Source organism: Mustela putorius, unplaced genomic scaffold (genome assembly GCF_011764305.1).
Source record: "Mustela putorius furo isolate JIRA1106 unplaced genomic scaffold, ASM1176430v1.1 tig00003834_pilon_pilon_pilon, whole genome shotgun sequence".
Classification (NCBI taxonomy): domain Eukaryota; kingdom Metazoa; phylum Chordata; class Mammalia; order Carnivora; family Mustelidae; genus Mustela; species Mustela putorius.
This window is the reverse complement of record NW_025421987.1, coordinates 104,850,591-104,865,616: the sequence shown is the minus strand read 5'-3', so window position 1 is coordinate 104,865,616 and position 15,026 is coordinate 104,850,591. Positions and strand designations below refer to the sequence as shown.

At 39.6% G+C, this 15,026-nt stretch overlaps 1 protein-coding gene across 1 annotated transcript in view; it reads left to right on the top strand.

The window, feature by feature from the left end:
- The first annotated feature begins 536 nt into the window (after positions 1–536).
- The window catches only part of SLC35G2 (solute carrier family 35 member G2), a 40,935-nt gene continuing 26,445 nt past the window's right edge, over positions 537–15,026 (top strand). Inside the window, exon 1 of the mRNA XM_004762452.3 lies at positions 537–873. The gene's annotated coding sequence lies outside the window, so the exon portion shown is untranslated. The remainder of the gene's footprint in view (positions 874–15,026) is intronic.

Below are 15,026 nucleotides of genomic sequence, written 5' to 3'. Positions count from 1 at the left end.
GACCATAAATGTTAGCCCTGAGTCACAGAGCAAGGTGGTGAGTGGATCTAGAGAGACAAGAGAAAAACCAGAAGTCACATTCCATCTTTTCCCACAACTAGCACCTTAGCTCAGGCCTCACTCTTTCTTGCCTGGCCTAGGGAAGTAACAGCCTTCCTGCTTGTCCTCTTGACCCATCTAGACCATTGCTTTTACGACCACGTCTGTTTCCAAGAGACTATATTTACTCCTCAGGGGATTGGGGTTTATAAACCCAAACCCAGGAACCAGCTCTGCAATGTCAAGAAGACCCTTCCGTCAGAGACTTCATCGATAAAACGTCTGGTGGACTTGGGGATGCCCAAAGTCCTTCCCCAACCACGATTTAGGGATGCTAGACATATTTTAAAATATCTAAGCATCGACTTGCCGCTTCTAAACTCAAACAGAAAGCTTGAAACGGACTAAAGCTGCCTCCCTGCCCCCTTCCAGAAGACCACGTCACCCTGGCTGACAATCGATTGGCTCAGTCCTGCTGTCTCCGAGGGAGTAGGCTAAAGGGGTCCGGGCAGGCAGTTTCCTGGAGCCTTAGACCCTCCCATCGCGCGGGTAGGGGGAAGTCGCTCAGCTCAGGCACAAATCTTGGGCGTCTCTGGCGGTCTTCGACGCTGGCCGGGGCAGCGTTGGGGGGCGGGCAGCAGAGAGCGCAGGCGCAGTGTCCGCACCCGCGGCGCCCCCTCCACGCCCCGCCTGGCGGCCGCAGCAGCCCTGACCGCGTTTTTCCTGGCAAAGCGCACAGCAGCCACAATCCGCGTGGAGGTTGGACTAGGCGCGCGGTATTGGGCATTCCTGGCCACCGAGCGCCGCGCGCACCTTCCTCGCCGTGGCACACAGGTAACTGGGCCCCGGAGTCAGGCGGCAGCGGCTGACCTGCGCCTTGACGCTGCCTGCCGGGCCGCCCCACCCGAGAGGAGTGAGAGCCGACCCCGATCCCCACACACCCACTTTTAGCCGTGGCTCCTAAGGGGCAGAGCCCCTCTTTGGGTTTGGGCGAGGCCCGGGGCGAACCACCCGCCCCCCTTTAAAAACCTTTGTAGGAGGTCTATGTTGGACGTCAGAAGCTCCGCGGTCCCCGCAGTTCCCTGCACTGCTTTCCTGGAGAACCGGGACAGTGGGTCAGGAGAATTAGCATCAACGAGGGCCCCTGCGCCCCCGTTTTCTGTCACCCGAGCACCTATAGGCCCTTCCTCAGCTTCCATAATAAAGGCTAGGGTTGTTGCTTTCCTCTGGCCCAGGAACCCACCCAGACAAGGGTGAGTCCCTGCAGCGTCAAGAGAACGGTTTCAAAAACAAACTTTAAAAATAGCTGGTTTTAGAAACATGGCCAAGAATTAGTATTTTTCTTTCTTATGTCTATGACTCTTGTACGCCAGTCTATATGGGTTGAGATTTTCATGGAGAATAAATGGTTTGTAGAAATTCTTCTCCGACGAATGCCCAGGGCAAGGAGTAGTGGTGGAAGGGCCGGTTATTGCCAGGTATGCTGGCTAGAGGCGCAGGGGAGGTCCGCCAGCTTCCCCAGGTCTGGGGAGGGAAACACGAACCCTTTCTGAGTCTCTGGGCGCTGAAGAGTTTCTATATTGTGTGCACCCCTTTGGCCTCTTTCGGGAAGAGGAGGGGGATGGAAGAGTCGCGCAGGCCAGCTGGAGGAGACTCGTGTTGGGGCGAATGGGGCCCTGCATCTCTGTCCATGATTTTGCCGGGCTTGGCGAAGAGCGAAATGAAAATATTGCGACCGAGTAACGACTGAGGGTCCCGAGATAGCGCTGGGTGGAGAGGGCTGGGTGCGGCTTTGGAGTAATTCTGCCTTAAATGATTTTGATTGGGGTTGCCCGTGTCCTTGGTGCTGAAGTAAGTGCCTCAACCGCCTTCGTAGGCTCACTTCCTGGACGCGGGCCTGCCTTGCCCTTCTAGTCTGCACCCTTGCCCAAAATGGCCCATCTCCAAAGCAGGTGCCAGAGTGGAGTCTGCAGACAGTGTAAACCTTTGTAGATGGGTTAGGTGCTGGTTTCCTGAAGATAAGGTGAGGGCAAATGTAGCTCTCCTCGTGGGTGCAAATAAAGCATATGTATAACAGGTTTGATTACCTACATGCAAGTACTCACGATGAGAAACATGAACTCTCATGCATGCATCTGTAGGATACTTGTATGTGTATATGCACACATATAATTTACATGTAAATATACTCATCCATTTTCAACACCATCACGTGCTACAAGTTACACTTTTTTTCAGAGCTTTTTTGTAATTCATTTTTTTGACACCTCTGGTTTTTCTGAATTCTTCAGAGCCACTCATTTTCACCATCATCTGTTCCAAAGCAACAGAAACTGCGGATTAAAGTGTTTGATATTATGCTGAGCAGTCAAGTGTTTATATATATTTTAATTCTACACAAAAATAGTTTAGAGATAAAATTTATGTTGATACAAAAAAATACTCTGTTTTAAGGGGCGCCTGGGTGGCTCAGTGGGATTAAGCCTCTGCCTTCCCCTCGGGTCATGATCTCAGGGTCCAGGGATCGAGCTCCACATTGGGCTCTCTGCTCAGCGGGGAGCCTGCTTCCCCCTCTCTCTCTGCCTGCCTTTCTGCTTCTTGTGATCTCTCTCTCTTTGTGTCAAATAAATAAATAAATAAATAAAATCTTTTAAAAAATAAAATATTCTGTTTTTTAAAAATATTTTATTTATTTATTGGAGAGAGAAAGCTGGGGGGGGGGAGGCAGGGAGGGAGAAACAGACTTTGCACTGAGCCAGAGGCCTGATTCTAAGACAACGAGATCATGACCTGAGTGGAAGCTAGACACTTAACCAACTGAGCCACCCGGGCACCCCAATACAAAAAAATGTTCTTAAAGGAAGTTTAAACAAAAAGAATTTAATAGAGAACAATATGTAGATAACAATCTTATAGAAAGTTATAATCTGAAGAAAATATGACCAAGATATATCATAATGTTGGCAGTTTCAAATATACTGCTGGTATATGGTTTGTGGACTCCTTAAAGATTACATATGTATTTTTCAAAACATTAATATCTATGGTTTTTTTCCTATAAAATGTATACTTATCATAAGAAATTTAGGTAATAGAGGAATGCACAAAACCAGAGAAGACCCTTATAAACGATTTTCTTGTAGGGGAACATATATGCATTTTAAATGGATCTTGCATTTGCATTATATAATTTATCATTAATGTCATTATTAAGGGTTGCATAATATTGCACTACATGGATACATCATAATTTATTTATTTTTTTTTAAATTTTTTATTTTTTATAAACATATATTTTTATCCCCAGGGGTACAGGTCTGTGAATCACCAGGTTTACACACCTCACAGCACTCTCCAAAGCACATACCCTCCCCCATCATAATTTATTTAAATAATACCATAATAATGAACATTTATGTATTTCCAATTTTTTGCTATTACAATTCTGCAAATAACATATTTGAACAGATATTTGTGCACTTGTTTCATTGTATTCTTTGAACAAATTCCTAGAAGTGAAACTGTCAGTTCAGTAGGTAGGGACATTTTAGCGCCCAAAGCAAGAATCATCCCAGTAGACCAACGAGCCGCCCCAAGTAGGGATATTTTAAACACATTGATTTATTCATTTATTTGTTCAGTTATTTCCTATCTCCACTCTTGTCTTATTCTTTACCATGTTCTCAGCATCTGCAACAGTGCTGGGTATAAATGTATTAATATAATATATATTGAAAGAACACTATTTCCAAATTGTGCTACAGAAAATGTGTACCAATATATACTACTATAAATACTGAATTAGAGTGTCAATGTTCTCATACTATCACCAAAATTAGTTTATTAGATGCTATTAATTTTTTAGAAGTATTTTCCAATTGGATAGTCAAAAAAGAACATATTTTCTCATATATACTAGTCATACTTATCTCTTCTTTTGTGAGTTTCCAGCCTTATTTTCTATTGGTGTGCTTATATTGTTTATTATTTGTAAGAGCTCTTGGTATAGTAAGAACTTTGTTACCTATGTTGCAATTTTTTCTTGATTTTTTTTATTTAAAAATTTTATGGTATTTTATGCTGTACAGAAAATTTCAATTTTTCTGTAGTCTAATATATATATGTATTTTTTTTCTTTAATTTCTGGCATTTATTTCAGTATTTCACCCTTCTATATTGAAAGATAATCTGCCATTTTTTTATGGTTTTATAAAAGATTATATTTTAAACTCTAGGTTATACTCCCATCTTCCTTTTTAGTTAGTTCATTGGTAGATGTAAAATTCCATTGAAGATTGCTTTGTAAGAAGTAGTTGTTTATTTTTAAGTCACATTTACAGAGGCTTGTCCTCTAAGAGAGGTAACATGTTACTCAGTTTGAACCCTTTAATATGATGGATTTAATTTCTAAATACTTAATGGAAGTATATTTCCTTAAAATGCTGTATAGTCTGTAGTATTTTTAAACTGTTAGTATGTAATCTCTTTAAAAAGGAGCTATTCTTTTTGTAGAGGTTTTTTTTTTATAAGCAGAAAATATGACAAAGTCTACTTTTTAGTCAAATTAGGAATTCATGACATTGAAGTTCATAAGAATGTGCACACATAAGGTTGATCTAGTACCTTAAAGAGAACAAAAAAAATTATATTTATATATAGGTGCCCCTGGATGGTATTTCTTAAACACTCCGATAAATCACAGTTCCAGGATGTTATGGACCACTACTATATCTTCCTTCTTATTTCATGTTTCTCCTGAAAAATTTTGATTATAAAATCAGGCAAAGTACCCTTCTTATCACCATACATATTTTTCCCTGCCATGCTGCCCTTAGCAATGATTCTCCAAGTAACTAAAGTGTCACACCAACAGTCACTGTCTGCCGGCCACTGTTCTGGGTGTGGGAAGGAGAATGGTAATCACTCCAGTATCTCTCCTTTCTCACTTTTCATCCATCTACCTTCAAGTCTAGACACAGGAAATAGCCTTCTACTTGGCAGGAAATGTCAGAGATAAGCTGAGGACACAGAGTTGTGGGGTTTTTTTTTCTTCTTTTGTGGACCAAAACTTTGTTTTTCCCTATAAATTTTAATATACCTATATAATTTTAAAATTTTGGCTTATATAACATTGCCAAAGGTTAAATTGTTTATTCATTCTTTCTTTTATAGTCATTGCTGTAATAGAATTATACGTGACCAAGAGGCATATATAATGCTTTATGTGCACTTAGCACTATTTGATAGGTATATAGGAACTCAATTCATAAGCCTCTCATCTTTACTAAACTTCATTTAATAATTTCCTGACTGTATCAAAATCATTTGGTTTATAGCTTTTCCCTTTTATTTCAGACCCCAAATATCAGGAGCTTTACTGAACTCTGACTTTTGCTTTAAGAAGTTGATGAAGAAAAGTAGAAATATTAGGCAATTTCCCATTTTTTTGCCCTGGTCTCTGTGTAACTCTGGCTGAGCTCTTGCTCTAAATAGGGGTGAGAATCCCAATGGTGAATAAGGCTTCTGAAGTTGGTAGTGAACCAAAGCCAGTTACATTATTTCTTGGAGTCCCTTAAATTTGAGATCAGGAGTAGAAGATAGAGTCAGGTTGCAAAAGTGTGATAACCAGAGCTCAGCATCACAACTAATTAGACCAAGAATTAGTGGAGTCTGGATAAGACTGTGACTTTCTCCAGAGCAGGAGAGCTATGCCAGAGGACTTGTAGCATTTGTTGAGCCTGGTATTACCCCCTAGGACCTGGGGATACTGAGAAAAAGATAAGGACATATCTCTGTTCTTGGAATGTGAAACTTTATCAGGGGTTAGTGTTACATACACAGCTTACAGTGATACCACATGTCAAGGACTACAATAGAGTCCTGTAGAAAGTGTTCTTAAAGCCAGTGGAGGAACAGATTGTTCAGTGAGAGCCTCTCCAAGTAAGTCACTAGGAACATTGTGAGGATGTGTTTGGATATTTGCCAGAGATTTCTTTGTGGGATAGTTGATGGCCTCAAGCAGGGCTGGAAGCTGAGGGCTTAGATTTGAAGCCTGGCTGCCATGTTTAGCACCTTTGTAAGCTTGGGCAAGTCACTGTACATGGTTGAGTTTCACTGAAAATTTTTTAAAGATTTTATTTATTTATTTGTCAGAGAGAGAGAGAGCACAAGCAAGGGGGAGCAGCAGGCATAGGGAGAAGCAGGCTCCTCACTGAGCAAGGAGCCCGATGTGGGACTTGATCCCAGGACCCTGGGATTATGACCCAAGTGAAGGCAAATGTTTAATCCAACGCTTAACTGACCGAACCATCCAGGCATCCTTTGTTCTTCATCTTCAAGATTGTTTTGGTTATTCAGGATTCCTTAAGTTTCCATATGAATTTTAGGATGGATTTTTTTTAATTAAAAAATTTTTTTAAAAAAGAGATTTTTTCAGAAAAAGAGAGCGAGCGAGAGTGTGTGAGAGCACAGAAGCAGGGGGAACAGCAGGCAGAGGGAGAAGCAGGCTTCCCAATGAGCAAGGAGCCCAATGTAGGACTTGATCCCAGGGCCTGGGATCATGATCTGATACAAAGACAGATGCATTTTTGCTGCTGTTTTTTCTTAAGATTTTATTTATTTATTTGAAAATGAGAGAGATAGCAAGAGAGGGAACAAAAGCAGGGGGAGTGGGAGAGGGAGAAGAAGGCTCCTCACTGAACAGGGAGCCTGATGCAGGGCTCCATCCCAGGACCCTGGGATCATGACCTGAGCAGAAGGCAGATGCTTAATGACTGAGTCACCCAGGCATCCCATGAATTTTTTTTTTTAAGAGCAAATAATATCAGTGCCTCCCTTGTTAGAGTTGTTGTGGGATTAAGTAAAACATTACAGGTAAATTACTTGGTATAAGCCCAGTGTATAGTGGCCTAGTTTGTTTATTTTGCCTTTCTAGAGTTGCATGTAAATCACTCTGGACAAATGATTAATCATTATATTGTCAGAGCTTTCGATGGTAAATGGACTGTATAAACTCTGTGTCTTCTGACTCTGTATAATTCCCCTTATTTGGAATTTTCTCTTTTAAGATGGTCTAAATCCCAGCCTTCTGCTTTTTACCAATTCTTATACTATGCACAAACAAAACAGGCCTAGTCTGGCATTGTTCTGACTTTAGCTTTGTTCTTTAGTACTCTGATGTTAAAGCAAACACATATTTAATAGTATGATTTCCTTCCTTTAATGTCTTTGGAACTTGCTGTATCTGTTTTGTGGCACTCGTAACCATGTATTGTTTCTCCCCAGTGAACATGTACATTATTTTTATATCTTTTAAAAATTATTTATTTATTTATTATTTGAGAGAGAGCACCTGTATGTGTGCATGGGAGGCGGGGTAGAGGGAGAGGGGGGGAGAGAGTCTTAAGCAGAGTCTGGGCTGAATCCAGAGTCCGACATGGGGCTCTTTTTCACAACCCTGAGCGGAAACCAAGAGTCAGAGACTTAACCAACTGCGCCACCCATGTGCCCTGAACATGGACATTTTTTTAGGAGAAAATTTATGTCTTTTTAATCTTATCTTCTATAATATCTTAGATAGTGCTTTGCACTTCATGGCACTCAGGTAAATGTCGACTGAATGAAGGAATAAATGTGAACGCATGAAGCTGCCAGAATAGTTGGTGTGATCTCAGGCTGCTCCCATAGAAACAGAAACTCTGGAATAGGAGAGATTATAAAACCTGGCATATGTTCAGAGAAGAGTGGTTAAGATGGTGAGAAGACTGAAAACCACGATTACGCATGGAATAACTGAAAGAAAGAGAAGGTTTTCAGTTTGGAGAAGGAAAAAACTCGTAATAGGGTGGAATAATTTTTAAAAAAAGAGGTTTTCAGTTTGGAGAAGAAAAAAACTCACCATGGGGCACCTACAATAGGAATTAGTTCTGATATTGAAATGTTGTCGTGGAAGAAGGAATTAATTAGTGATCCTAGAGGAAATACATAGGAACAGCCTCTGGAAATTATATGGAGAAAGATTCTGACACAATGTGAAAAAATAATTTTCTGATAGAATGACTCTTAAGTGGATGCTATGATAGGGATGAGCTTCCTGTCATTGCAGGTGTTCAGACAGATTTGGTACTATCTGTTGGGGATGCTGTAGAGGATATGCAGATAGCCCCTGACTTAACAATGATTTGACTTACGATTTTTCAGCCGTATGATGGTGCAAGAGCCATATGCATTTATGAGAAACCATACTTCCAGTTTTGAATTTTGATCTTTTCCCAGGCTACCAATATGTAGTATGGTTCTCTCGGGTGATGCTGAGCAGCAGCAGGGAGCCACAGCTCCCAGTCAGCTACACAATCATGAAAGTGAACAGCTGATACAACTGTTCTGTTTTTCACTTTCAATGCAGTATTCAATAAATGAAATGAGATATTCAATACTTAATTATAAAATAGATTTTGTGTTAGGTGATTTTGCCCAACTGTAGGCTAATGCAGGGACATTTAAGGTAGGCTAGGCTAAGCTATGATGTTCTGTAGGTTAGGTGAGTTAAGTGCATTTTTGACTTACAATGTTTTCAACTTATGATGGATTTATCAGGATGTAGGACCATCATAAGTGGAGAAAGATGTATAATTATTTACAAAGGAATTGGAGTAGATGACTCCCCAAATCTTTTTCAAGTCTCATGGTCTTTAATTCTATGTATATCATTACATTATTATATATGGTTACCCTTTATTATATATACATATCAATGTATGCATTGTATATGTATATATATAAAGATAAATATATTCATCATCTTAATAGTGCTTAAATTAATGAAGGGTAAAAATGATTTTTCAAAGACTTGATCTTGATTACTTAAAAAATATTACTAACATATTTTTTCCTTGAGAACACCAGTTTGTAAAATATTATTCTGCATGAGCACTGTGTTCTTGAACTGCAATAAACAGTATAATAATGTTGTTGGCATCTCAGACACTGGGATGGTGCAATCAGTTAAGCATCTTACTCTTGATTTCAGCTCAGATCATGAACTTAAGGGTTGTGAGATCAAGCCCCTGGGGCTCTGTGGTCAGTACAAATGCTCAGTGCAGAGTCTGCTGGAGATTCTTCCCATTCCCTCTGTTATTCTCCCTTGTTCTTCCTCTCTCAAATGAATAAATCTTTAAAAAAATAATGTTAGCATCTCAAAAGCAAATAAATATCATTTCCGTTTCTAAATTAAAATGGCCTGATCCATCTAGCTGTTACCTTTTCCCAGTAAAAGTTTTTACTATTGGGGCACCTGGGTGGCTCAGTCAGTTAAGCATCCAACTCTTGATATCAGCTCAGGTCTTGTTATGTATCTTTAATCTTTAATTTGTGACAGTTCCTGATTCATTCCTTGTCTTTAATAACCTTGACATTTTTGAAAGTTCAAAATGCTTGTGTGCTCTCTCTCTCTGTTGCTCTCTCTCAAATAAATAAAATCTTTAAAACAAAACAAAACAAAACATTTTGTAGAATGGCCCTCACTTTAGGTTTGTCTATGTTTCTTTATGATTAGATGCAAGTTATACAATTTTGGCAGAAATATGGTAGAAGAGGTAGTGTGTTTTCAGTATATCTTATTAATAAAGATTTGTAGTTGATGTTAATTTTGATGACTTGATTAAGGTGATAACTTTTTCACTGTAAAGTTATTAATTTTCCATTTGTAATTAGTAAGCATTTTGTGGGGAGATACTTTGAGACTATATAAACATCCTGTTCTTCAACAAACTTTCAGTCACCTATTTTATGATTCTTGCTTGAAAAAATACGTACTCTGATGACTGCCAAATGGCAATTTTTCCAGTTTCAACATTTATTTTACATTTATTACTTGGTATTTTGTTTTAAGAGTTTTCTCTTTTCTTTTTATTTGTTAATTCACTTATTTACATAAGCATGGACTCTGTTTTATTCAATGGATTTTAATCCACTGTCATTATTGATTTCAGTGCTAAAATTGTCAGAGGTTTGGATGTTCAAATCCTGTTCAAGCTAGTTATTGTGTTCTTTGGACATTTCTATTCTATTCTTGGAGTACTTTCTGGTGTCAGATGTTTCTGGCTTATCTTGTTTCTCTTATTCTGACCCAACCATTTCAGTCATTTCAAAAGCTAATTTTCCTGGGAATGAATGGTTCCCGGGAGATCTGGGTGCTAGGTGTGGTTATTAATACTGGGGTGTCATTGATTTTAGACCATTTTAGCAGACAGAGCCAGGAAACTCACAAACACATATGGACATGCATCTATATCTATTTCTATATCTAGTCATCTATTCATATTAAAATCCATGAGTTTACTCTAATATCTTCAACTCCACTCCAACACCACAGGGTTCCTTCTAGTCTTCACTCTTTTTCTATTTGTAATTTCCTTTCTGATGATGAGAAATTTGGCCCTCATTATCTTTAATATTTAATTATAGGCTCATTCTCTCTTTATATAACTAATACCCTGGTCTCATGGGCCACCTTCTTTGCCCCAACTCCTTCTCAGACCCAGTCCTGCTGGCCTCCCTACCCCCCCAGCCTCCTCCCAGCCACACAACTAGAAAGTGGTAGAACAGGAAAAAAAATGCCAATTATTTGACAGATAGCCCCTTATTGGTCTTCAAGCTCAAGGGCATCTATTTGTGAAAATGCACCTGTGAAGATGCACATGGAAAAGGGGCCCTTGGGCTAGAAGGATGAAGATTTAACCAGGCAGAGTGGCAGTCCTCAGGGATGTCCCTTCTGTGAGAAATGGAGAATGAAGGGTGGAGGCAGCCAGATGCTGCCGCCTGCCAAGAACCACAATGAAGGAATTCTCCAAAATGGGTACGGTTCAGGGTTCAGTCAGCCTCCTTCTCCAGTTCCACTAATATGCCACTGTGTTTTGTTACGATGTCTAGAACACATTCCATTTAACAGAAACATATCACTATGCTGTATTTGTAAAGAGGGAAATACTGCTTTTAAATTGAAATTCTCGGAGATGGATTGTAGTGTCTATTGTTTTAATGCTTACTTCATTTCCTGGTCCAGAAGATCAGAAATCTGTTTGTATTTTAGAAAACAGCATGAGGTCCATCTGTTCAGGTCATATTTTCCCACATTAACACAAAGATTTATGGAGTGTTAAACTTAGTAAGAAAAACCAATCATAGTTATATTATTTGCTGCCATTTGAATTGACATTTTTTTGTTAGCCATGAAAATATAGTAGTAAACACACATGTGCACAATGAATTAATTCTTTCAAACACCAACTATAATAAAGGAATCCTTCTTAGTTCATATAGTATTTCACCTTTGTTTTGGTTTGCATTCTAGACATCATCCATTCAAATTCTCTCCATGATACTGTTTATCCACAGTTTTGCTTCCAACAGAAGGCACAGACAGACATATAAGAGCTGTTTGGCTTCCTGGGTGACTATTCTGGTCTGACTGAAATACAGCGTAATTTTTTTTTTTTCCTCTAATGAAAATAGCTTGATTCCCTCCCCTCCTCCCCGACCCCTCCAGTATATGAAATAAAGACACACTTAGGTAGAAAGTGAAACAAAAAATAATAAGAAAGTACTAAAAACCTGAAATTCTGCCATCCACAGTATAAATTGTTTTATATTTTAAAAAAGATACCATGAATACTCTTTTATGCCTTTCTTTTTACTTAGCAATGTGACATGAAATTTATGTTATTAGGTATACATATGTATTATCTTTTTGGATGACTGTATAATATTGGATTGATGTTTTCATTTTACCAGTCCCCTATTAGAGGATAATGAACTATTTTCAATTTTTTTATTGTGTAAAGAAAGCCATGATGAATATCTTTGCTTGCAATCTTTATGTACTTTATAGGGATCTCTTTGGGATATATTCCTCCTAGAAATGGCATTGCTGGGTCAAAGGGTTCATATATTTAACATTTTTATACATGTCGCTGGTAAAAGTAACTCTTAATGAGATGGATTATATATACAGTGCTTGTCCGTTTCAGTGATGGGACTTTGCAAAGTCTCTTTTCAACTTTGTAGTAGCATTATATATGTGTGTGTGTATTCTCTAATAGACATTTAAGGGAGTGATTTTAATAAATCTAGGTATGCAGCTTAACCAACCAGGTGTTGTCAAGTTTTACTCAAAATATGATTTATGGTTTGGTTTGAAGCAAGATGATATTTGGTCCATTTCTTGTTTTTTCTTATTTGAGTTTAATGAATTATAGTAAATGGTATATGAGAGTGAGTTGTAATTTCCCTGAGTGATGTCTATAGTATGAAGAATCAGTTATGATTAAATGAAACCAAATTTGTAAAATTTTAATCTAATTCATGTGGCTTTTCCAGAAGTCTTGGCCTCAAGAGGGATTTCAGGCTTGGCTTTCTCGTGGATAAATAGCAAGAACAGTGTAAATGTAAGCAGGTGGTGTGTGTAGTGTTTGAGGGATCTGTGAGTAGACCCCATTGATCCTAGGTGTTCCTTTTTTTGCTCAGGGATTGGTGCAAGCCCTAGGGGTGAGTGTTGGTAGGTTTCTTTGAACTCACCTGGGCTGTTTGATCCTTTCTCATGAGAATTAGGTAAGGGATAAGCAGCCAGTCATACTTTAACAAGCATATCTGAACAGCCCTATAATCTGTTTTACATTACATTTAATTAGCATTGAACCTAATTGGTGGCTTAACCATTTATGTACATATAAAAAAGATCATGGAAATAGAAAAGGATCATTTTATTCCTGCCCCTCCTCCTTCTAACAATGGCTCCCTGCCACTCTTAACAGATTCACTCAGCACAGCTGATTTTAAAGGTGCTGATTCACTGCTGACTGATTCTGCCTTTTTTTTTTTTAAGACAGTAGGAAAGTAAGTGGTAGATGATAAATATGTGTTCACTGAGAATGTCATAGTCTATGCAAATTGATAGGTCCACTGCCTTAGAGATTAGAAAAGCTCTTTCCTGGAAAGGGAAGTGTCGATTAAAAATGGTGAAAGACTCATTCCAGCAAGTTCTTAGCTGCCAACCGACATATTCATCACAGTGTGCCAGAATGGATTTTAAAATGGTACAACAGAAATTGCTCTGCTCCAAATCAGGCATCATTGCCTTCACACAAGCCAAATCAAACTGCTTGTTTGAAAACTGCCAAATAAGGCTTTCTTTCAACCTCAGTTAACTTTTTCCTTTCCTGGTGTGTATGGTTCATTACAGTCTACTAGTCGTCAACCACAATTGAGTATAGGGGAGCCAGGCTCCTCACCTTGATTTTGCCTACACAGCAACAGTTACCGCTGCTTCCAAGCTGATGGCAAGAGAGAATGTTCAGCCTACTTCGAACCAGATTGATAACTCCCTTCCCAACTTGCCCCTTTCCACCCCTTGCCCTTTTGCACTTTTTGCTTTCACTTAGTTCTTTTCTTCAGAATCGAATATTCACTCCTTTTCCTAGTTCAGCTAAGCAGCCTTCATTCCCAGCCCAGCCTGCTTGCTGTACCACAGGCTACATCCTTGCTCAGTCCTATCAAAGCAGCCTTGACCCATACCCACTGGGGCAGCTTCTGCTTTTCAGCCCAGAATAAGGATTCTTTCTCACCTAAGAATCCCTCTTTTGGGGTGCCTGGGTGGCTCAGTGGGTTAAAGGCTCAGCCTTTGGCTCAGGTCATGATCTCAGGGTCCTGAGATCGAGCCCTGCATAGGGCTCTCTGGTCAGCGGGGAGTCTGCTTCCCTTCCTCTCTTTCTCTGCCTGCCTCTCTTGTGATCTCTGTCAAATAAATAAAATATTAAAAAAAAAAAAAAGAATCCCTCTTTTAAGTTTATGTTAGCTAACATGCTGAGGCAGCCTATGTGCCCAAATCTCTTCTAGCCTGGAATCAGTGAGCTGCCATGAAGTTCTGGTGCTGTTGTGCATTTATTAGCACTGCAGGGAATGACCCTCACAGTGGATGTTACCTCACTGATCTGTCATCAGCAAAGCATAGTGATGATGATGGATTTGGACTTATTCTTCCACATTCCTCCCTTGATTTTTCTAAGCAAGAAGATGAATTTGTGAGATGGTTAGCAGGGTCAGGAGGTGCAGTCAATGACTATAGAAAGGAAAGCTAGCTATTGCTACAGTAATACAGAATTGGACTCTATCCAAGGCCTGGACTAACAGGGTCAGAGCACCAATACCAGATTCCAGAGTGCAACAAACTTGCCATTCCTCAGACTCTCAGAGTAAATTATTTTCCCTCAAGAACAAGATGCCTGTGGGTAGAGTGAAAACCTCATATCCTACTAATTTTTGAGCTGAGATGTTTCTTACTGGTCAGTAATGTGAACATAAAAGTCAGAATTCATCCATAGCAACCCCCTAAATAACATTTTTAGGGTAAGTACCCAATCATGTCTACAAATCATGGGGGTAAAACTCAAGTTTATAGCCAATTTAAAGTCCATTCTAAAATTATAACAGGGTTGCTATTGAGGATACGGGCAAGGGATGGGGTAAATGGGTGGTGGGTGTTAAGGAGGGCACTTACTGTGATGGGCACTGGGAGTCATACATAAGTGATGAATCACTAAATCCTACTCCTAAACTAATATTACACTATATGTTTTTTTAAATTAACATATAATGTATTATTATCCCCAGGGTACAGGTCTGTGAATCGCCAGGTTTACACACTTCACAGCACTCACCATAGCACATACCCTCCCCAATGTCCACCACCCACACACCCCATCCCAACCTTCTCCTACCCCCCAGCAACCCTCAGTTTGTTTTGTGAGATTAAGAGTCACTTATGGTTTATCTCCCTCCCGATCCCATCTTGTTTCATTTATTCTTTTCCTACCCCTGAACCCCCCACGTTGCATCTCCCCTTCCTCATATCAGGAAGATATATTATAATTGTCTTTCTCCGATTGACTTATTTCACTAAACATAATACCCTCTAGTTCCATCCACGTCATTGC